Below are 23,685 nucleotides of genomic sequence, written 5' to 3'. Positions count from 1 at the left end.
CAACAGAAACAGCCAGATGGACTTTATAAGTGGTTTTGTTTTCTCCAGTACAACCCTCTCACCAGCCAGTTTTTGTAGCAAGGCTCCTCCAGGCTAAAGATGAAGTGAAAATACCCCCTGTTCCAGTCCAGATGTGGATTATTCTCCTTCAGACATCAACCCTCTTCCATAAACTCCAAGCTCTGCAAGGGGAGAGAATGGAGTCAAATTGGGCTGGGGTGGGATTTATGGAGTGAGGACTCCACTCCAGCCTAGTAAAGTTAAACAGAAAAGCTAATAACTTCACACTGGATTAGCTTTTCTATGGATCATTCTCTCTCACAACAACCATTTTTCATGTGCGCGCTTGTGGACAGGTGGAAGTCTATAGTAATTAGTGCTTACTATTTGATTAGTGTATTTAATTTCAAAGGAGTTACTGATTTTATGATGACAGAGATACTTTCAATTTTTTCATTCCTTATCCCTTTCTCTCTCTCCCTTTTTATTATTTTTTAAAAGTTGTTGAATTTCTTTGTGCCTTGCTATACCAACAGCTTTTCCTTTCACACCTAATTTCCCCAATCTGTGTAAGTTACCTTTTGAATACCAAGTGTTCACACTGTCTGGAAAGTACAGTATGAGGAATTTTGGACATTATGCTGGAGCTTTTCAAAAGACCTGAGCCAATCTGGCTTTGTACTGGTAGGATGAGGATTTTTACCATGTTGAGTTTGTCTCTTAATCCCTGATTAAAATAAACTCTTCTTCAGCTAAAATAGATCAATTACTATTTCTCCCTGCATTCTCCCCCCTTCCCCCAAAAATAATGCTCCTCCAGCTCAGAGAACAATTTATGATTTTCTGGATCTTTGTTAGCTTTGTGAAACTGACCAGGTGTTCAAATAATGCTGTAGTTCCTTTAGCACAATTCTCCATTGTGTTGCCTTTAGAATCCCTTTCAGATCCACTTCACAAGTACTGAGAAAAGATAGCAGAAAGCACTCAGGGCAGGCACACTTTCCATCCAGTTCTAGAGAGCCTGTCACTATAGTATTTAGGTGCTGACTTTCACCCAAGAACTAAGCCAAGGCCAGTTCTTGAATGACTGACAGATTGAAGGGAGAATGTTTTGTGTACTGTGGTATTAGGATGAACAAAATCAAATCTGCATCCCATTCCTGTAGCTCCTGCACAGTGCTTGGGGCACAGACACGCAGGGAGCCTTACAGAACCCACTGCTGCCAAAGGGAAAGGAGAGTTAGTCTCCAACAACTGCCCCTCATTTGTAATTGTCCTACTTCTCCTCCATAATGGGAAGGAGGGCAGAGAAGTAAGGAAGCCCAGCGAAGAGAAGTAGTATAGAAGAATACTCAGTAGCTGCTGGTCTAATAAAGAGCAGGGTAAAAACACTGGAAGCTAGAGGGGAGGAAGTGGAGAGAGAGACACCAGGGTCTAGGAGATGAACAGCTAATGCAGTTTAGGATGCACATTTTGGACACAGTACACTCTTCCCTGCTATGGCTCCATTATGGTTCATAGAGAGGTGAGAGTGGCATAAAGGGACCTTAAATGCCCCATAACCAGCAGGAGGGGAATTTCCCCAGCAAAGGCACAGCAAAACACAGCTGTAAGCTTCCCTCCTGAAGACTCCCTTGCAAGCCCAGGTGGGAGAGATGTACCACAGGGCAGGGCAGTGGCCCAGAGGGCAGCTCAGGGAGACTATAGTTTAAATCCAATAAACCATTATGGTGGTTTTAACATGGTGGCTTAAAGCCACCACAGCGTCCGCCTCCCACCCGTCTTCTCCCCAGCTGAGAATTCTAAGAGGTGCAGCACAGAATCTCACCCTTTGTGTGCTTTGTATGGGTGACAGAGGACAAAGTGTGTGGGGGGGGGAGGAGGGGAGAATATTTCAGAGGATTGTGAGCGTGAAGAAAATCCCACTTTGGCTTTTTGTTTGGGTCCTTTCTAACTTTGCTATGCAGTGGACAATAGAGTCAAAAGGGAGGAGTGCAGCTCCCCTTCCCTAGCTAGAAAGCACCCCCTTCTCTTCTTGTGCACGCTCACTGCTACAGCTGGCACCCCTTCTTGCCTGGCACACAGAGTGCTTCCTTTCCTTTTGCACTATGGGATACACCTCTGACTTAGGAAGGGAAAAATAAAGTTAAATAAAATTACATACATTTAAAAAAAATTCACCCTAGAGTCTGAGGAAGATTCCAGTATAACTCCCCTCCTCCCGCACACGCACACACTGCAATAACAACATGTTGGACTGCTTGTTTATCCACTTCTGCCACAGCCATTTTTCACATTTCCCTTTACACATAACTTTCACTCCCTGAACTAGCCCTTAAGGCCATTGTTGTCTTTTCATTCCAATTCCTCCTCAAGACTCCCTTGGTATCTCCAGGAAGCCAGGCAACAAATAATGACTAGATCAGGGGAAAGAGAGAAACAGAACTCCCACCATATTTGTAGTGGATTCAGAACCATCAGGTAGAGGACATATCACTAGCCTACAGGACTGCAACATTCCCCTTCTCCTTTGATACAAGAGACAATACTTGAGTGTCTTAAGAGTCATTGTATGCTTTTCAGAATAGGAACCACATCTTTTTGCAATACAAATAATACATAAGACAACTGAAGCAAATCTAAAAGGATGGAATTTAACCAACAGCAAACACAACTATAAATAAAGTTAAATAATCCAGTTTATTTAAACTAAACCCCCACACATTAAATAAAATAAGAGAATAAATTCAGTCCAACTATACATCAATAGAGGTTAGTTCTCTTAATTAATAAGTCTTACATCCTTTTAATTCCCTTCCGCTCTGCCTGACAGAAGGCTGCCTAGCAACCACCTGCTTTATACCCTGAAGTGGGTTCCCCTCAGGCTCTGCTCTTGGAGGGGTACTCACTCTTTCCCACAGATAACTGAGCCAGTTTTTCCCTATTCAGAATCACTGAAAAAAGGGAAGATGGAACAAAACAGAAGAACAAGAAAAATGGTTTGATGAGGAAAGAATCAGTAGTTACTGCAATATAGACACCAAAAAGCATTTTAAAAGGGAAGCAATCTTATCACAGTCACCACACATCAACTAGAGGCTCAGATAATTATTTTCACCTGATTATTTAAAGAAACAATTCTGACAAAATTGGGACAATCACAGTTAACAACAATACACTAGCAAGAGTAACTTTTTGTAAATAATCTGTAAAAGGGACCTTGACAATTTAGTTTAAAAAAATACTACTCCACAATTTTTTTAGAACAAAGGTGTTTTTTTAAAAAATAAATAAGATTATTGTGGCACCTGGCACCATTTCTAAATAAACAGCTAAATATTTTTTACCTATTTGATTTCCCCATGCATTTTAATATCAGAAGTGAACAGATTTGTGTCCTGTAATTATATAATATTTGGTGTAATCCTAGCCAAGCAGAAAAAAGTAATCTTTTAATTATATTACTGATCCATTAAAATTACATGACTTGATTTCTAACCACTTCCTCCTGTATTTTATAACTAGATAGTAATCTGAAGCCCATATAATTGGTAAACTGCAGAAATCTCTCTGCATTCTATATAGAGGAAGTAAATGTGAGATCAGTGTTTTTAGCAAATATGATTAATTATGTGCACACTATAGAAAGATCTTAGTAGAGAATATGCACATGCACGTCAAGGGCTGGTTAATAACATTATTTAAATGCATACAATAAAATAAAGTCAAGTCAAGTCAAGTGAAAAAAACCTGCCTTTAAAAACTGCTTAAAATAAAAATTCAGTAAGCATAAAATAAGGTGGTCTGCCTACTTACTGAAGCAATTTTGATCAAATAAAGTCCACCTGTGTGCAGTGCACTGCCTTCTCTTCACAGATGGGTACAATTCAAGGTCCTGTTTTTAACTATAAAGCTCTTCATGCTGCCAGACATGACTTCATGAGGTAGCATGACCTGTCTCACCCTGCCATCAGGATGACTGGAACCTTCTGAAGTGCTCATCTTGATAGTTTGTAGATATGGTCTTTTGAGAAATGGAGGGGGGGGGGGTTCTCTCTGAGGAGTCTCACTCTGTAGAGCTCCCTCCTTCACAATCTTGAATGTATTTATGATGTAGAGAAGAGTTATCTCTATTTTACAAAGGGGGACTGGAGACACAGAGAGATTAAGGCCTAGATCCAATTTAGGTACCTAGCTCCTATTGAAATCAGTGGAAATTGGGCACTTAAATATTTGAAGATCTTGGCCTAAGTGACTTGCCCCAGGAAGTCTGAGACTGAACAGGAATTGAACATGGGTTCCTTGTGGCCCAGGCTAGCACCCTAACTACTGGATCATCCTTCCTCTCTAAGCATCACTTGAAAACCTGTGCATTCCTATTTAATAACTGTCATCTGAAACATGCTGTCCCATTATGATGTGAGAGTCTTCTTTGGCATCTTCCCCTGAACCCCTGAAATTAAAATAAAATAGCTAATGTAACTCTTACCCATGCATGCATACATGCACTCTCTCTGTGTGTGTATAGAAAACAATGCAAAAATATTTTAGACAAAGCTCTCTTCAACTTGCATTATCAAATGCTCTCTTAGAAGTTTTGGCTGTCAGCTGTTTTTAAAACTTTCCTCCCCAGCCTCAGTAGGGGTGAAAAAAATCTCTCAACAAAGGATGAAGTGCATTTGGAATTGTTCTGTAGTGTTATACCTTCGTATATAGCTTAGCTCTAATGGTAAGAGAGACAGTTCTGAATTATGGCACACCTCCCGTGAGCTGCATGAATTTTCATTAACTGGCTCACTGGGTGATTCACTTCAAACTCACTGATCTCTTCTCCCAGGATTTTAAATGCTCTCTCTCTCTCTCTCCTTGCTTCCAAAGCTCCATTTTCTCTTCTCCTTGGTGCTCTCTCTCTCTCTCTCTCTCTGATTACGGGACTTAGTTTCTCCCTTCACCCATGGTGGTTTCATCTAATTCTTCACTATTTCCTGGGCTTGTCTCTCTAGTGTCAAGAAAGTATATCTACATACAGTATTAAGATTCCAGTGCCCACCATCCAGAATACACAGATTCAGACAGACAGACTCTTGAACTGAAGAAATATGTCATTTATTTGCTGCTTCAGTGAGATTCTGACAAAATTAGGGTTAAATGCAAGTGCACCCCCACACTCGGATGCTTGCCTTAAGTACACTGTTACAAAATTATTCATTATATATTGTATAAACACTTTTTCTGCCTACCACTAAGATTAGTATGCTGACCTATCTGTTTTCCTGACTGTTCTCTTTCCTTGCCAGAAAAGCAGGAATCTTTTCACATGTCCCAATACCTAAAGTATACATTCCAATTATTACATCCTAAATTTAGGATTGTCACCATATGTCACTCAGAAGCCTAGAATGCCTGTTGAGTCAGTGTCATGTGAAGGAAACAGCCACACGCATGGTTGAGAGCTCTTTTCTTCAGAATATCACCAGGTTCAATCATCACTGGGATTCACAGTCTCAGCCATTTTGACTTTATCAATTACTCCAGTGTGAGCAGAAGGGCATGTATCTATTCCATGCCAAGAGTCCTAGACCATTATAATATCAGAGGTAACATCAACCAATGACTACCCTTCACTACAGCTAATTTGCATGCAAGAATCCACTAGCTGTATGAGCAAGACTGCACAGATGGTGGATTACTTGGCCCAACTGCCACTCCCATGTGACAGCATGAGCTTTCAGCTGCTAGTTAGTAAATAAGATTTACATCTTCTAGAGTTAGGAAAACCCACTAGGGTTGAATCTGTAGACGATCACTTGGAAATGCACTGAATGTCTGAGCTTTTGGGACTCATTGTTTTCCTTTTTTGCTCATGTCCTCCTAAAATCTCCTCTCTACTCGTAGGAGATATCTTTCTTCCTAGGGACCAATTCCTGTTACAAACTTTCTCACTCCATTTGTTGCATTTTATTTTCTGTCGCACCTTCTGGCTCACACAGAGCTCTTGAAAGGACTCCATGTAAACTGAAATGAAACCTTAGTGTTTGTTTTAAATGAAATCCCAATGAACTGTTGCAATTTGTGTGGTTTAAAAACATTATAAAAAGCATTTGCCCTGGAACAGAGACCCAAGGGATGAGCGGAGACACATCTGAGAAATAAAGTAGCTCACATATTGTGTTAGTGTCACTGACCTTTATTTCCTTTGGCAATATTAAATGTTTGACTGTGGAGTTCCATTCCAATGTTGCTTTAATGCCTAAGCCTACCCAGCATGAAAACCCGATGAAGTGAGCTGTAGCTCACGAAAGCTTATGCTCAAATAAATTGATTAGTCTCTAAGGTGCCACAAGTACTCCTTTTCTTCTGCAGCAGTATCTTTAGCTACAGCTAATACATGCAGGGTGCTAGCAATACTGTATTATGATGGGAAATTGAGTCTCTTGCAAATAACTACATTTTTCCTGATGCACTGAAGAAAAATAGAACTTAACAGTTCTGGTTCCAATGCTCCCATAGGGACAAATAAAAGCTTTATTTTGTTGACTATCATCATATCAATAGCAGAAAACTGTGTTATTTCTTATTTGTCTCAGAAATCTTCCCCCAGTGATAATAATGGATCAATTGCTATTGCCATTATAAATAAGAAAAAGGATACTTCTAGTTTAGATACCTAAATGTCATAGTACAGTTGCATTTGCTAACTTATTCTGCACCATACAATTCAGCACTACCTGTAGTGCATTGTAAGTTATTCCTCACCTATTACTTGATTTTGATATGTCAAAAGACAACTATTGTACGACTTAGTATTGCCATACTGTGCAAAACATGTCTGAGAATTTTGTCCTAAAATAGGAACTGCACAAAGGATATTTTAAATGAAAGTAAAGCTGCCTAGTAAAAGCCAAAGAATAAGTCCTTGAAAGATACTGTAACTACCTCCTACATATGATTAACTTCTGAACTCTGAATAGATTACTCAGCAAAAGCTTACCTGCTGTCAGTGTAATTACCTCCTAAATCCATCTCTGTATTATGTTGTCCAGCTCTTGAGCCAGACATTCTTATTGACTAGGTGACAAGAGCAGGAACTGGAAACAAGACAGGATGGAAGGGTAGTAAAATAGCATCTGTGAGACTGGAAAGAGAGGCAGAGATTCAAGCAGAAGGACACGTATGACTTACAACTGAATGTAAGTGATCAGAGATGTAAGAATTCCACATAACAAAAACATATCCTGTTACCCTACACACAAACTTGTAGGTAAAGTTTGGATCCTCATCTAGTGTTCAACTCAGTGAGTTTGGTTCAGCCCATTACAAAAAGCAAAGGGTTAGGACACTTACAGAAATGGGAGGCTAAGCCAGACAATGATTCACACCCCAACCAAGCCATTCAAACAAAAGAAAATCAGAGACTAAAACAAGACCGACAGAAACTCTCACTGTCCTCTCACCATTAGCAATATAACAAAAACAAATAGCCAGAAGTATTATTTCACCACAGACGCAGAGTGAAGAACCATAAAGCCACAAAGAGCAACACAAAGCATAAAGCCAAAATTTGACAATGCTCTAAAAACACAAACCCCATTGAGGAAGCAGGGAAAGGGAAACCAAGCCCTGCCAAACCTAGCCACTAGTCCTGCCGCAAACAGCCATTGCTCAGGAGCACCTCTTTGGTTACGTGGTCTGATTCTATGCGCTTTCCTGAGAATCTGCGGCGCAACAGCAGCCAAGCTCAGTCACATGAGGTCCTCCTCTAAGCAGGAGCTTGGCTTTTAGTGGCTACCTCTTTGGCAATGGTATAATAAAGCGACCTCTGTCAGGCCTATGGTGTGCTCCTCTAGACAAGAACTTGACTGTTATGGGTTGTCCATACAGCCACAGTAGGGCAAAGCCATCTCTGTGAGGCAGAGTAACCTCTGGGCAGGGCCCTGGCTTTTCACGGGTGTGGTCTCAGTCACCCCCACACAAGGGGCTGGAACAATTTGTATAGTGGGGGCGCTGAGAGCCATTGAACCAAACTGTAAACCCTGCATATAATGGAAACCACTTCAAGCCAAGGGGTGCGGCAGCACCTCCAGCACCCCTAGCTCCAGCACCTCTGCCACTGAATGTGCTAATTCCTCCCTCCAGAGGTTTTGTCACTACCGAAGAGCAGAATGGGGGGGAGGGAGGGAGGTGGCAAGATAAAGGAACCCAAACCCACCCACTTCATCAGGTCCCAACTCAGAGACAGCAGGAGTTTATTAAAGCAACTAGCCCAGTTATTGGGCTACTCCCAAATTATATTTGCCCCAGGTCACTTCCTAGAGCACCTCAGTTTGGGACATATTTTCTGGCTTAGCAGACTCTCCTTGGTCTCTTAGTGTCCTGCTCAATCTCTTTTAGGGCTTTAATCTTACAAAGAGAGGGAGGAAATCCAAGCCCCTTCCATTAGAGCAGCCTTCACAAGCCTGTTGCCACTTCTGACACAGCGTCAGCCTTGCTTCCAGATGTCACATACAACTGATTTCACCCTTTTCCCCAGGCTACTAATGTCCTTTTAAACTGTTCCTCCATTTGGACTAGACCCTGCACCTATTGAGGGGTGGGGCCTCTCTCAACCAATATTGCTCTACTCCCAGGCCTAGTTTGGTGAGGGGCCCATACACCCCGTCACAGGGCTCCACTGAGCTAAGCATAGGACATAATGAGACACTCCCCCTGTCCTGGAGAACTTACAACCTACACAGATGAATATCAGTTTTCTGTGAAGGAAAATATCATCTGAGACTGGGAGGCTACATGAATTTGTATGCAGGTTTTTCCAGTACTTAATCTCTGTAATAAAGAATTCTTGTATTAAGAGAATTGAGACACCTGAGAATAGGCAGGAGATTCCAGGTCATTTGACAGTGCGCCTCTTGCACATTACTCATTAAAACCATCACAAATTGTCAGCATTGATAAACTGGTTACATGTTTTTTCAAATTGTTCACAGTGTGCTTTGTTTGTTCAAATTTGACATAATCATCAATAATCTTGCTCCATTAGTAGGAAGCCATTCAGGGCAGCTATTGAGTAGAGTACATATGTAGGAGCTGAAGAACCTGCTCTCTCCCCAAAGCCTTGTGTCTGTCACTTGTGGCTCTGCTTCTAATACTATTATTCCTCCCCAGAAAAAGCATTACACTTAAACTCCCACTCTCAAGCTGCAGCAGAGAGATCACCACATATTATCAAGAAATATATGTATAAAATGGAAGGATAATAATTCAAGAAGCAAACTCCTCTATATTAATGAAAGATGAATTATAGAGCACTAACTTCATAATTTCCAACTATGACTAATTCCTTCTGGTAGGCATAACCTCATGGAATATGAAGGAGATATTACCATAGGAGCAGCAAAAAACTGAATTGTTCAGATTAAATGTCTAGTACCTACAGACAGAAAATTTGGTTAGATGCACAGAACTGAATTTATTACTCACAAGCTCCTATTGAATGGAATGCATGAGGTTATTAATTTAAAGAGAAAAAAAAGATTCTCAGGGTCAGATTCAGAGGGGAATCTAATGTATTTTTATTGACAGCTTCTTCTGGATCTTCAGCATAACTAAAACTCCCCTTTCACTTACATCTGGTTACATAAATCCTCCGAATATGGAATTCAGTCTTTGTCAAGGTCCCATGCTTTTAAATATGTCTCCTGTAATGTAACCTGTCGACTTCCCCAGACTTGCTTTCTTACCTTTCTTAGGGTTTTTATGTCCATCACTGTAATACCAAAGTACTTCCCAGCTAAGTTCGATTGTCCACTTGTATGAACTATATGGAGTTGTCTGTGCTCTGCCTTTCCCTGGGTACAGGAGGTTCTGAATCCATCTAGGCCCAGGTTGGGGCATTGTTTGTCTATCTACACAGTTACTGTGGGAAAGCTTTCTCAATGAAGAGGGTCTTGCAATGTGTCTTAAAGGTAGTTACCTCCCAGAATAGTCTGAGTTCCTGTGTGATTAGCTCACACCTCACATGCCCCCTATTCCTACATTGCGCTTAAATGTAAATCAGGAGTGCTCAATATTTACAGCAGCCAGGGATACATCTTACTTTGCAAAATAGCTGTATTCCATTTGTCATCTATTTCTTATTAGGACACTGCTGTTTTATCAGACATTGTTTATTTGCTACCCATTCATCTGCTCTGTTCTTTTAAATTGGGTTTATTGTCCATTGTGTGTAAACTTTTGTTCTCCAGTGGAAGTTTGTTCTATTTATAATTGTATTCCTTTAAATTTATTACTTTAAAAGGGGGCCTCACTATATGTTGTCTATTTATGATTTAGAGCTTGTCTACATGGGAGTTAGCATAGAGTAAGCTAGGTTGTGAATTTAAAGCACACTAACTATTCTGTACTAACAACCCATATGGACACTCATAAGACACCATAAAAGTGCTTGTGTGTGTTTTACCTTAGTACACTTTGAAGTTGCTACAGTAATACAAATTAGTTTAAATTATACTAAGCTAAACCACACAAAGCTACTTTTAGTGAGCAGAAAGAGTGTCTATGCAGAGAGCAAGTAAAGAATAGCTAGTGCCAGCTTACTCACCAACTTCCCACGTAGACAAGCCCTTAGTTGGACATAGCAAAATAAATTTCTATTAATGTCAGTTCGTCTCTTAGTGGAACTTACTGTTCTACAAAAATCCCTTTTTTTCCGAGTTTAATGGACTAAGATCTGCCATCACACCCTTCTTTACATTTTCATCTGGCTGTGGGGCACACACCCATAATTTACTAGTAATTCACTAAAGTCCAGATCCAAAGCCTGCTACAGTCCATGGAAGGACTCCCATTGACCACAGGGGGGATCTGGATTATGCCCTAGGCTGAAAGTGCACTGCACTGCAAAAGTTCCAAGGTAAAACAAAGAAGGTAGAACATTGGAGGCTCCGTGCAAAAATCATTGTAGAGTTATTAACTCTAGTTAATATTAATATTATGATTTACTACTTGTATTCCTGCACCAACTAGAGATCAAGATCTAAATTAAGGCTCCATTTTGCTGAGCACAGTATATGCACACAGAAAGAGAGTCTATACCCCAAAGAATTTACAGTCTAAATGGAGACAGGAACTAAGGCATATAGGGTGAAGATGATCTGGATGATGGGATGGATTGCACCCTCAGCAAGTTCGCGGATGACACTAAGCTGGGGGGAGAGGTAGATACACTGGAGGGTAGGAATATGGTCCAGGGTGACCTGGACAAATTGGAGGATTGGGCCGAAAGAAATCTCATGAGGTTTAACAAGGACAAGTGCAGAGTCCTGCACTGAGGATGGAAGAATTGCATGCACTGCTACAGGCTGGGGACCAACTGGCTAAGCAGCAGTTCTGCAGAAAAGGACCTGGGGATTACAGTGGACAGGAAGCTGAATATGAGTCAACGGTGTGCCCTCATTGCCAAGAACGACAATGACACATTGGGCTGCATTCGTAGGAGCATTGCCAGCAGATCAAGGGAAGTGATTATTTCCCTCTATTCGGCACTGGTGAAGCCACAACTGGAGTACTGCATCTAGTTTTGCCCCCCTCCCCCCACCACTACAGAAAGGATGTGGACAAATTGGAGAGAGTCCAGCAGAGAGCAACAAAAACTATTAGGGGGCTAGGGCACATGACTTATGAGGAGAGGCTGAGGGAACTGGGGTTATTTAGTCTGCAGAAAAGAAGAGGGAGGGGGGATTTGATAGCAGCCTTCAACTACCTGTAGGGGAATTCCAAAGACAAAGTAGCTAGGCTGTTCTCAGTGGTGGCAGATGACAGAACAAGGAGCAATGGTCTCAAGTTGCAGTGTGGGAGGTCTAGGTTGGATATTAGGAAAAACTATTTCACTAGGAGGGTTGTGAAGCACTGGAATGGGTTACCTAGGGAGGTGGTGAAATCTGCATCCTTAGAGGTTTTTAAGGCCTGTCTTGACAAAGCCCTGGCTGGGATGATTTAGTTGGGGTTGGTCCTACTTTGAGCAGGGGGTTGGACTAGATGACCTCCTGAGGTTTCTTCTCACCCTAATCTTCTATGATTCTATGATTTTGAGCTGTGGTTCTGAGAAGCGCAGCACAGAACTCACAGCCAAGAGGGAGGGGGACTATGGTTAAGTCACCAGTATGACCTCTAGGATGCTACAGGCCAGAGACATAATTTAGGCAGTTTCTTAAAGCTAAGTTAGAGCAGCCTGTCCCCTCATGACAATGAGTAGTAGCACTGCCCAGAATCCCCATAGCCCTATGTGCTGTTGCAGTGGCTGCAGCCTCAAAATACTCTTCCCCCCTCAACTTTTCACCTGATAAGTCCTATATGCCAGGGCTTGCTAGGGGTTCCTCAGAGGACAGCCTTTGGCTGTTTTGGCTGTTTTTGTGCCTGATGAATTCTCTCCCTACTGGATCCAGGGCTTTTAGCACCCCTTTGCCTGGTGTATAGGGGCCTGAGGGGTGATGAACATCTCATCCACGGAGAAAAGAGTCTTCCTGTGTGACCTGGGCAAATCTATGGCAGAACACTGAACTGAACCCAGATCTCTTGAATCCCAGTGCCTTAACCAGAAGGCTGTCCTTCCTCAAGAAATTCTCTTTTTCTTTTGATTGGTGGTGGGGGCATTTGCCAGGGAATTGGGGGGTGGGGAAATGGACTAATCTGGACCTGGCAAAGAAACAGGAAGTAGTGGCTCAGGAGTTTATATATATTTATTTAAACAGAAGATCGAGGGAGCTTAATCAAAAGATAGAAAAGATACTGTAGGTCTGATGCTGATCTGACACCAGGTCCACACTAGTCTAATTCTATTGACGGCAGCAGAATTATTCCAGTGTAAATGATAGCGGAATCTGGCTCTTTATGTACTAACTCTAGGTCCTGTGATAAGGCTGATAAAACTGAGAACAAATCTAAGACAAAGATTAAAAAATAGTGTTTGATTCACACCTCCCTTCTGCCTCAAAACATTAGACTGTTAAATCTCTGAGCTTAGAATAGACATAGGACCTAAGGATACAGGAGGATTCATCAATGTTGGTTAACTGGGTGCATCGTCCAAGTACCTGCTGGAGTCCTGGTGATTGGGTGGTACAGTATGCTGGATGGTACAGATCTCCCAAATGCCCATAGATTTCTATGAGAATTTCTGTACATACATGGAAAGGCTGAAGTCTTGTGTCTTGGTTAACTGAAAAGGCAAAGAATGCAATTAAAAACAGAATTAAGGACAGGAATTATATCCAAGCTTCAGAAAGTTATGAGTGACACTTTGCCCATGTTGCTTCTATCTTTGCTTATATCATTAATTTCTTGAAATCAACTCTATTCAAAATTATTTCTAGCCCTGCTTTGGAAAATATTCCCTTGAACAAACATAGCGAGGACAGCAATGCCTTAAGCTCTGAGATGTGAATCTTAGTACCTAAGGCACTGTTTACAACATGGTTTTGTTTAGTGGGTTATAGGCATGGCCCAGTTATAGTACATGAAACAAAATAAGAAAGGGCATATTTTCAAAGCAATGTGCAAGGTTTGCACAGTGCATCTCCCACTGCTTCTGTCCTGTGAAGTGCTTGGAAAAATTATACCCCTCATGGACTCCAATGACAAACATACACTAGCTTCAAGAACCTATCAAAAGTCAGTCAGTGCTTATCAAAAGGATTTTATCAACATGGCAGTAGCTTTTAAAAAGAAAATTTAAAAATACTGTTGAATTAAATTGAAAGCTGTAAAGATGGCCAAATATATACAAAACTAGAATCTTTTAAAAGAACCAGGTGCCAGGCCATTTGGGTCTGAGACTCTTTTGCCATGTCACCACAAGCAGCCACCTATCATATAGGTGGGCCAGTACACACCAATGGCCTGAGTGGCTGGCTAGTCTGAGCTGAAAGCTTAGGCCTCTGCCCCGTGTATCCAACAGAAATAAGAGGGCAATCTATGCAGAGTGTGAAAACTGACAGAATTTATGATGGTGGCAGACAAGTCTGATATCCAGACTGGGTCCTCTTATCTCTTGAGAGTCCAATAAAAGACCCGGTGAATCAGAGAGCAGCTTCACCTTCACCACCATATTCCACCAACTGGTTAGCCCACTTGCCCATTTGTGGGTATTTGGGATGTGCAAGAATCATAGATGGTCGAGTACCTACAGTAATTTATCATGCATTGCCTATAGTAAAGGATGCAGCGTTAGGCACTTACTATAGAATTGTTGCGCAGCTGGTTTATGTGGAGCATAACCCATCCCCCGTTGCATTTCCAGAGCACAGACGGTAGTCCTGGGGAAGAACAGGAAAGTTAAGCAGTGTGAAAGAAGTTCTAAGTTACCTCTGACATTTCATATGCACTTGCCTGGTCTACAGTAGAAAGACAATTGGGGTAAGGGCTGACTGGTACAGCATTGAAGGAGAGCTGGTGCACCTGCAGGCTGCCACATTTTAGACCTTAGGTGACAGACCCAGATCCTAGGAGCCTATAGTGCAGCCTTTGTCCTACAGCAAGGGAGTCTGAGGCTGGGAGGTGACACAGGCCAATGGTGACCAACACCCATAAAATTCAAAGCCCTATGCTGAATCTTCAATTCAAGATTTCCAAAAACAGGAGTCCACTTTTGAAAGTCAGGCCACTTAACTAGATTCCTAACCTAGTATTTAGGTGACTAACTTTAATTTCCCATTTTTGAAAATCTTGTCCTCCGTTCTTAACCACCGACTACTGCATCCTTCCCTCTTGAAGATATTTGTATTGTTAGTTTCAAACATTTTTCCCCATGTCACAGATTAGGTATAACATTTGTTCATTTCCCAGATCATAGGAGATATGTTTTGATTTGGTATAAAAAGTTGAGTCCAAGTTTGATGTTCTGAGTGTCAGAATGAGGGAAATATCTGGCTCCACCCAGAATTCTGTCACTTGTAAAAAAGAGCCTAGACTGGTACAACTAGTGGTAGCTTTCATTAAGCCCTGCATCCTTGATAACTAAAGGCTATCCTGTTTTGGAAACATGATTTATGAGTTTTCAAATGACTAAGTTTCCACTTATAAACATTTAGAATCCCTTATTGACCTCTGAAATCAGTCATAAAAATACTGCTGTCATTATTCCCCCCTGAAAGGCTACATGTTAATGCAATACAGGATAGGCAGACTACATTCAAGTTTAAAAGACAGTGTTACCTGCTTTATTACAATACAGCAAACTATTCTGACCCCCCCCCCCCGACTACAGATCTGAATAAGAAAAGATTATTTATTAGTAATTGTTTGTCACAGTCCTACCTTCTCCTATCTTACCTGATACCCATTATGCTCACTATGTCTCCATCCATCAGGAAGGAGGAGGTAAGTAATAACTGGCAATCTATGTGTTGACCTCTGCCTGCTTACTTTCTACTAGTTAGGCACTTCCAGTGTGAAAGAGTTTGTTCGAATAAGAAAAAAATATGTTAAGAGATACTTATGACTTAAGTGATACTGTCTTGGCACATCGGGGTGGATGTAGGCTAGGAGAAGAGAGGACTATGAGAAGTAATTTTCTTCACTGTATAGCCACGTCTTCACGTATCCTGCATGATAATTATTACACTAACTGAACACATAGAACAGTGGCGGAGTACTTACCTAGTGTGGCACTCAGAGCATTGACCAGCTGAACTCTGATTCTTCTGTAGACAAGAGGTCCAGTTGATAATGGCAAGTGAACATAGGTGGAGATGACCCGGAGCTGCCTAGCATATGGAGGGGATGGATACTTGAGCCTTCCAAGCCTGTGAGATGGCCACAGTGGAGTCCAACCTGAGAAACTGCAGAATGATTGTATTAGCTTGGTCCTAAGCAAGGAAGATATAGTCCTTCATCTACCTTGCTAGGTCCAGGAATTTTAGGTTTAGCTGAAGCCCCATGTTCACTCGCAGAACAATTAGTACTGGAAACAAAATCCCCAGTTTTTCTGTCAGGAGTGGTGGGATGAGGCAGAGGGATATTTTGATAAGAAGAGTTCCAATAGTTGCCTCCTGAGCTTGGGTTTATTCCTGATCATATAGTCAGGCCATTGGCTGGGAATCTGTGGACAGGGTGGCAAAGAAACTGCTAGCATGCAGAGATCACTACTGTTTTTCAAATCTAGAAAGTTAATGAAATTTCAAATTTTGAAAAAAACAGGGTGTTTTTTTTCAGAATATCTCCATTCCTTCCCTGTTTAACCATCTTTACTAGCACACTTTAAATTGATCTCCTTTTGCATCCAGTTATTGGCAGAGGCATTGACTCAGATCCCTGCTCTGAGATGGCTAAAAGAAGGAAGGTACAGTGCTTTCCTTATGTTTCCCTATGCTTTCTTGATGTAGAAAGCAAAAAAGTGGACTGGGGTATATCTAGATGATTGACATTTCTTGCTTCTTGATACAATAGATGGAGCTGTAATACTGAACATAATGGCTACTGGTTCGGATAAGACGACAGAATGACATATGACAAATAATGAAATTCTTTGTGTAGAATGTTTAAATCATCCTACAGAATGTAAGAGATAATAATATCCTTGCTATCAGTTAATTGAATAATTCTACAGGAAAAACAGCACTCTACAAAATTCTGTTGGACTTTTTCATTCGGGCAATAACAGGTTTTAAAAAATAATAAAAAAAGTTCAGAACACTATACTTTCACTATAAAAACTATAAAGACTGAAAACGGTTTGGGTATCATGTTACACAATGCTTGTTTCATCTGTCTCTGAATAGTATAGATGAAATTAAGCTTTCTTATACATTTGTTATATTCAAGTATACACTGGCTATAATTATAATCAAAGGATTGAGAGTTGAACCTGTTGTTGATGAATCAAAACTGGAAGTTTTACTGTTAATGGGATTGGCTTGGGCATTTAATTTACAATTATGATGGCAACAAAAATGATTAGGGGTATGGAATGGCTGCCATATGAGGAGAGATTAATAACACTGGGACTTTTCAGCTTGGAAAAGATGACTAAGGGGAATATGATAGAGGTTTATAAAATCATAACTGGTGTGGAGAAAGTAAATAAGGAAGTGTTATTTACTCCTTCTCATAACACAAGAACTAGGAGCCACCAAATGAAATTAATAGGCAGCAGGTTTAAAACAAACAAAAGGAAGTATTTTTTCATACAACACACAGTCAACCTGTGGAATTCCTTGTCAGAGGATGTTGTGAAGGCCAAGACTATAAGAGGGTTCAAAAAAGAACTGGCTAAATTCACAGAGGATTGGTCCATCAATGGCTATTAGCCAGGATGGGCAGGAATGGTGTCCCTAGCCTCTGTTTGCCAGAAGCTGGGAATGAGCGACAGGGGATGGATCACTTGATGATTACCTGCTCTGTCCATTCCCTCTGGGGCACCTGGCATTGTCACTGTCAGAAGACAGGATACTGGGCTAGATGGACCTTTGGTCTGACCCAGTATGACTGTTCTTATGTTACATTACCCTGTAACGATGACCTTTTGCTTGACACTAAGATCCAGTGGGATTCAATTAGTACTCTGACCTGTGCTTTTTCATCTGGGGGTAGTTTGCATGTGCAGAATTGCATAGGGAACAAGCTGAAGAATGGTAATGTGGTGCGTACCCTCGGCATCAAACACAAGACATCATTGCCTGCTGGAAAGCTACCTTAGTCTACGTTAAGATCCTGATTCAGCAAGGTACTGAAGCATATCAGTTCAATGGAACTACTCAGATGCTTAAAGATGGATGTGCTTAAGCCCTTGGTTGAACTGGGGCTAAAACAGGAGAGTTGATACAAGACAATTGGAGCAGATCAAAGTACATATTGACTCCAACGCTTTAGCTTTAAGATGTGTGCTAGCATCTATAGTAGTTAAGTGGAAGGTTTAATTAGAGATTTCTCAGCACACTAGTGCAATAGCAATGTGGCAAACACTGATGATTTAGGCAATCTAAGAGATCAGAAAAATGCTTAGTACACAGGCTGGTAAAATATCTTAAATTGCTTTTAGAACTTTTTGTACCCCCAAAGGATGCCTCTTTACAGAAAATAAATGGAAAACCATGTACTATTGCCCTCCAGGGCGGGTACTTATGCTGTGAGGTTGATTCTACTGAAGTCAATCACTTGCAACAAAGAGGCAAAAATGGCCAAGGAAACCTTGAGAAAGAACCATCCCCACATCCTCTGTGTCGATGGCAAATGTAAAATTGGTCCCTGGATCTGCAAAGCGGCTATATCCCTTTGGGATTTGCCTTGATGATGATGTGCTACTGCTTACTTAGATTAGAGGGCTCAGTCATTTCAGAGAATACATGCTAGAAACTAAATTTTTAAAAGAATAATGTATGTGAAACCAGGGGTTTCTATTTCCAAAATCACAATAGTGTGATGGTATTTGGCAAATTAGAGTATGTAATTATGAATTTGTGACTCATGTAAACATGGCTGCAAATTTCATAAAAAGGAGGAAATATGATTAATTTACATAATTTCTTTAGGGCTGACATGTTCTCCTTATTCCTTAGAATCTCCCTTATGGTAGCCATAGGGAACGTATCTCCATTTTCCCAACTCAGGGCTCTGAAGAACTGCATTAGAAGTTCTTGTGGCTAATATCCCTGCTTGGGTATGATTTATTACCATAAACACTCAAACAGTCCTCAAAGTCCCAAAATACCATCCATTAATACAGCACATATTAAGTTCCTGAGACTTCTGCCAGTCTCAGGGATGTACTTCAGTTCCAGTCTGGTTGTTTATTTGTTGTTGTTTTTTTTTTTTTTTTGCCAAATAGCCACCCTGGCCCCATTTAGCTGGAATACTTCCCTACTTTTCCCAGCAGGAACTCCCTGGTCTTCCAACCTGCTGTTCTTTTGTTCCCCAGGAGGGGGTTCGACACTCTCCTGGTTCTGTCTATTCTTTGGCTTGGACAGATCAGTAGGCAAACCCTCTGCTGCTTCCCTGGCTCTCAGCTTTCTCCAGCCTCAGGAGTAGCCCTAGCCATGTTGCCAGTGAGGTAGAAAATGCTTTTGTGCCGACCCTCCACGAGTGGCTGAGCAAAAAAAGCCAAGAGGTGCAGCAGTAGGGCTGGTGCCTCCTGGAAGTTATACCCCTGGGCCATCACCCTGCTCACCACCTAGAACCAGTCCTGTGCAGCCCCATTCCTGCCTCTGGTTCTGCAAACTTGGGACTCTCTCTCACTCTCATTTCTGTCTCCCTTGAATAGCCCCAGATGCCACCTAGCCTTCCTAATCAGGTCCAGCTAGGGAATATCTCTTCTAGCGCAGGAGAGCTGGGTCTGATATTTGAACAAGGCTGGCTGGCCCTGGGGCCTTAAAGGGGCAAACCACTCTATTACAAGGTCACATTACATTAGTCTTAGGTGAGACTTCCTCAGTTGCAGGATTGGAGCCGAAAGGCCTGATACAGCACCTTGGAGTCAGTGGGAGTTCTGCCATTGGCTACAATGAGTGCAAGATCAAGCTCTAAGCCAGTAGAACCATTTGTGTGAATAAGGTAAGATTTGGCCCTCCAATGTTTAATTGACACATTAACATGACTATACATTAACTATCTGTTACCATGTGTAGTGTAGCTGGAGTTACCTAGAGAACAGGTAAACAGTATAAATAAATAACATTTCAGTAATAAATAAGTTTTGCAGCTTGAGTTTATCTTTGTTGGTTGTAGTAAATCTGTATTAAAATAATAGGAATTGATACCTTGTGACTTAAGACTAAACATCAAATGCGAGTCCTTAGTGCAAATCTAATTAAATTTATGGTATAATCACTCTAGAGCCTATTTTATGTCTGCTTGCCTGCATATTACCTGTAAGGAGAATCTTACACATCACATTACAATGAGAACAAATTGTAAGTCAGATTCAAGAGCCTATTGAAAATCTAGGAAAAATTACCAACATATGGCTTTTCTAATTGTAGTCCAGGAGAAGTTCAAGGCTGATTGTTTGCACATGTATCATGTATTTTAGTTCAAGCAATGCTGCTTGGGACATTTAAAACAATATTGGACAAAAACTAGTAAATAATCAGCATGCAGCCATCCTGCGGGGGGCAGGACCGACTGAATGAAATAATGGATCCTTCCACCTCTAATTGATATGGTTATGAGAATGCCCAAATGATATTTCCAATACACTGTGGAACACCATGGCAGTTATCACACTAAAGGTTCCTCCAAGGATATTTTCAGTGAGTAGTCTCTTTGCAGCAATTATATCTTGTGTGTGTGTGGGGGGGGGGAAATGGTGTGGGTGGTAAGATAGTTGGGAAGCGCTGAGCCATTACTGGCATGGATTGTCAGTGCCCACTTGAGGGAGGCAAGATGCCAGCTTTTCTTAAAGAAGGTATTTTTATACCTTCCTCAACAAACTGACAAACTCTCCAGCTCTCACTGTCTTCAATGTTCCTTTTCTGGGGGGAAGATTTTCCAGGTACTTGTGGTGAGGACAGCCATCAGAATTAGGGTTCCTCTGTCTTCTGAGTCTCAATCAGTTTAGCTTTAGGTCTGAGCCATAGATTCTACTGGTTATGCTAGTTGATGATCTCCTGCTACTGATGTATGAAGATTAGAAGGTGAATGTCTAGACCTGTCGGCTGTATTCGGTATCGTTCACCAGAGGTGTAAATGCACTGGCAGGCCCCAGAAGGGGGAGATGAAGTCAATCTGGATTGTTTCCACTACTTTTTTGCTGAAAGATCTGAGGTTGTTAGCACTGGGTAGTTGCTTACCTGCATCTACCTTTTTCTCATTCAGGGTTCCACATTCAGTCACATCTCTTCAGAGTGTACAAAGGACAGCAAAGAAGGGTGGTGAGGAAGTACAATGTGGGCTGGCAGAATCTTCAGCATGTGGAATACTCTCCGCATTCTATTTCCATTTTATCCACTCTTGTTGATGCAACTGAAGGATTAGCACTCCCAGGGAGCTTAAATTATGCCCTTACAGAGTGCAAGCAACAGTAGGAAAGGGAGTCTAACACATTAAGTAAATTCAGGAGTCAACTGCTGCACCTGCTGCCTTGTCCCACTTGATCGTAGATCCTGGATCAGGATCAACAGGCTACTCACTCTCTGGCTTCATCAGGGTTGCCACAACCATGCACCAGGTTGTCTTAGAATGTATCCCTAGAGGTCATGTAGTCCAGCCCCCAGCACTGAGGCACGACCACATACCTAGACCATCCTTGACAGATGTTCGTCTAACCTGTTCTTAAAGATGTGTATTCAAAAATAAAATCTATATAAGGAAATTGTAAAATCTATATAAGTAAATAATTTAATTCTGTTCCATATTTACAAACAGAGACCCTAATCCTGCATGTACCTTTTTATGATGTTCCATGGACTATTCACATGGGATCATCCTACATAGGATCAGAGCATTAGGGCCAAATGTTGCAGACCCTACTCAACAAAACTCCTATTAAAATAAGTTTTGGGACTGAATTCTGAGACCTGCAGAGTGTCTGTGGAATAGAGACCTGATCATGTGAGTTGCTGAGTGCCCTCACCTCCACTAACCCCCTCAGAGGAGTTTTGCCAGCATAAGGACTTCAAAATTTGACACATTGTGCCGGGACGAGAGAAAATATATATTTTTATTAAGGAAAACAAATTGTTGACTGTTGCTCCTTCTCTAATTTTAGCATTAACTTATTAACTTTTTGAGTGCAGAGCAGAAAAGAAACATACCTCAATTTCTGCATTCATTACTCACAAATAGATTATTTGGTGACTCATTTATCAATTCACATACTGTAATTAACATGAGCCCTACAGTTAATTGCATCTTTACAAAATAGTTTCATAATCACTGTAGTGGTTTCAAAATCATCTATTAATCTCATAGATGTGCTGAATGTTGTATATAAACAAGCGTTCATCAGAAATAAATAGATGAGTAAACATTTCTGAGGCAGTCTAGATAATTTTAGAATGAGAAAATACTGATGGTGGTGTACTCTGACAAAGAGCTGTTTAAAAGATATTTCTGCCTCTATATTTGAATAGACAAGGGTGCCAGCATTCAGGGAGATATTTTGTTAATTGGGATGATAAACTACGAAGAAATCAGTACAGTTTATAATGTCTGCATATTATACTACAAAGGGAAAGTCTGAAAGGATTTTTTTTTGTTAAATCCATTTCTGAAATTGCTGCTATTAAAAAAATCTTCAGCAATTCTGTATAAATAACTCAAATTATTGCTTATCAAAGCTAAATAAATAAAAAAATAAAAGTATCACTTTCCCTTGACATTTCAAGAGGTTAATACAAGGAGATTTGGGTTCATCAAGCAATTAGAATTCACAATAGAATTTAAAATAATCTAATAATGGTTTGCCATTATTCCTCCTAAAATTTATTATGAATCACTTTCTCTACAGAGTAGGAGATTATTAACTGGACTAGTATTCTTCCTCTCCTAGTCTCCTGAGATGGATTTAATTTTGATTTTATTCACAAATTCTTTCTTTTCTGATAGCCTCTCTCTTTGCCTCTTGCTAGAAATTATCCTGTCAATGCACCATCAAAATGTTGATTTTTTACCTCTGGTCATTAACATAGACTATACTGAATATCTGTTGCTTTAAGTATAAAAAGATTCCAGATTTCCCTTATTTCTCTGTAATCAGAGACTATTGTTATGAGCTATGGATGAAAAGCATCATGAATCAGCAATCATAATTGTGGTATAAGATTGTCCAGCTTGGTCCCTTTGCCAGAAGAAATGAGAAATAACACATGCATTTGGATGAAAACTATTTCCTTCCCATTGACAGAGTTTTTGAAAATTGTACATTTGATTAAATATATGAACAGGATGTGCCATGCAATTTGGATTTAGGAAAGTTGATCTATTAAGAATTGATCTGTATGACCCAGACTTTTATATATTCCTTTATTTTGGTGCTATTACAATTTTAATCATGGACCATGTAGTGGAGAGTTCACTGTGCTTTGATGCTGCAAGCTGAACCTGGAACTGAGCTATAAGAAAAGAGGTACTAATGTATGTCTTGATTTCATTTTACCAGCCACCCTTTTTGAATAGCAGAAAGGAATGACCCTCTGGGACATTGGCAGGAATGCATGTGACAGACTGCCAGTGTCTGTTATGATGTTAAGGCAGGGACAGACCAGAACAATCCTTATGACTGATTATGATCACCCTTTTGTTTTAGGATAAGTTATAATGTCTACTCTGGTTTCCTATATGTATTACAAATTAGGCACTCTCGTTAAATATACATTTCTTTGTTTTAAGGTTTAATAAGTAAAAGACAGGATCTTGTATTGTGTCTATGTTAAGGAGATTCAAAATAAACTGACACTGTTTGTATTCTCAAAGGTCTCTGTAAAAAGACTGTTTGTGTGAATGAGGAATGTATGCATCAGGAAAAGATAAGGTGTGAAGGCCATTTTTATATCCAGATGGTCAAGGAAAAAGGAGTAAAGAGACTTAACGACACCAGAAAATCATCAACGCGCATCCATAATGAAGGAAGGGCAAATTGATGACCCTGAGGTGAAGGCTGGCACCCCTAAAGACGGGACAATTGATTAAATCGGAACCAGTACAGGATAACCCTCTCAGAGGTGTATTGGAATGTTTACATCAAAAGATACACCAATT

The 23,685-nt window shown here is 40.7% G+C and overlaps 1 protein-coding gene across 7 annotated transcripts in view; it reads right to left on the bottom strand.

Annotated features, from left to right (window-relative positions):
• GALNT13 (polypeptide N-acetylgalactosaminyltransferase 13) overlaps positions 1-23,685 on the bottom strand; it is a 504,126-nt gene that overhangs the window by 138,240 nt on the left and 342,201 nt on the right. For 6 of the 7 annotated variants that reach the window (XR_012154256.1, XR_012154250.1, XR_012154255.1 and 3 more), the window contains 4 exons: positions 15,652-15,833; positions 14,233-14,309; positions 13,089-13,213; positions 63-182 (listed from right to left, as the gene is read on the bottom strand). The gene's annotated coding sequence lies outside the window, so the exon portion shown is untranslated. The remainder of the gene's footprint in view (positions 1-62; positions 183-13,088; positions 13,214-14,232; positions 14,310-15,651; positions 15,834-23,685) is intronic. The other variant, XR_012154254.1, reaches the window with a different exon arrangement.

This window comes from Lepidochelys kempii, chromosome 11, assembly GCF_965140265.1.
Source record: "Lepidochelys kempii isolate rLepKem1 chromosome 11, rLepKem1.hap2, whole genome shotgun sequence".
NCBI lineage: Eukaryota > Metazoa > Chordata > Testudines > Cheloniidae > Lepidochelys > Lepidochelys kempii.
Note: the sequence above shows the minus strand (reverse complement) of the source record. Positions and strands in the feature narration are given on the sequence as shown.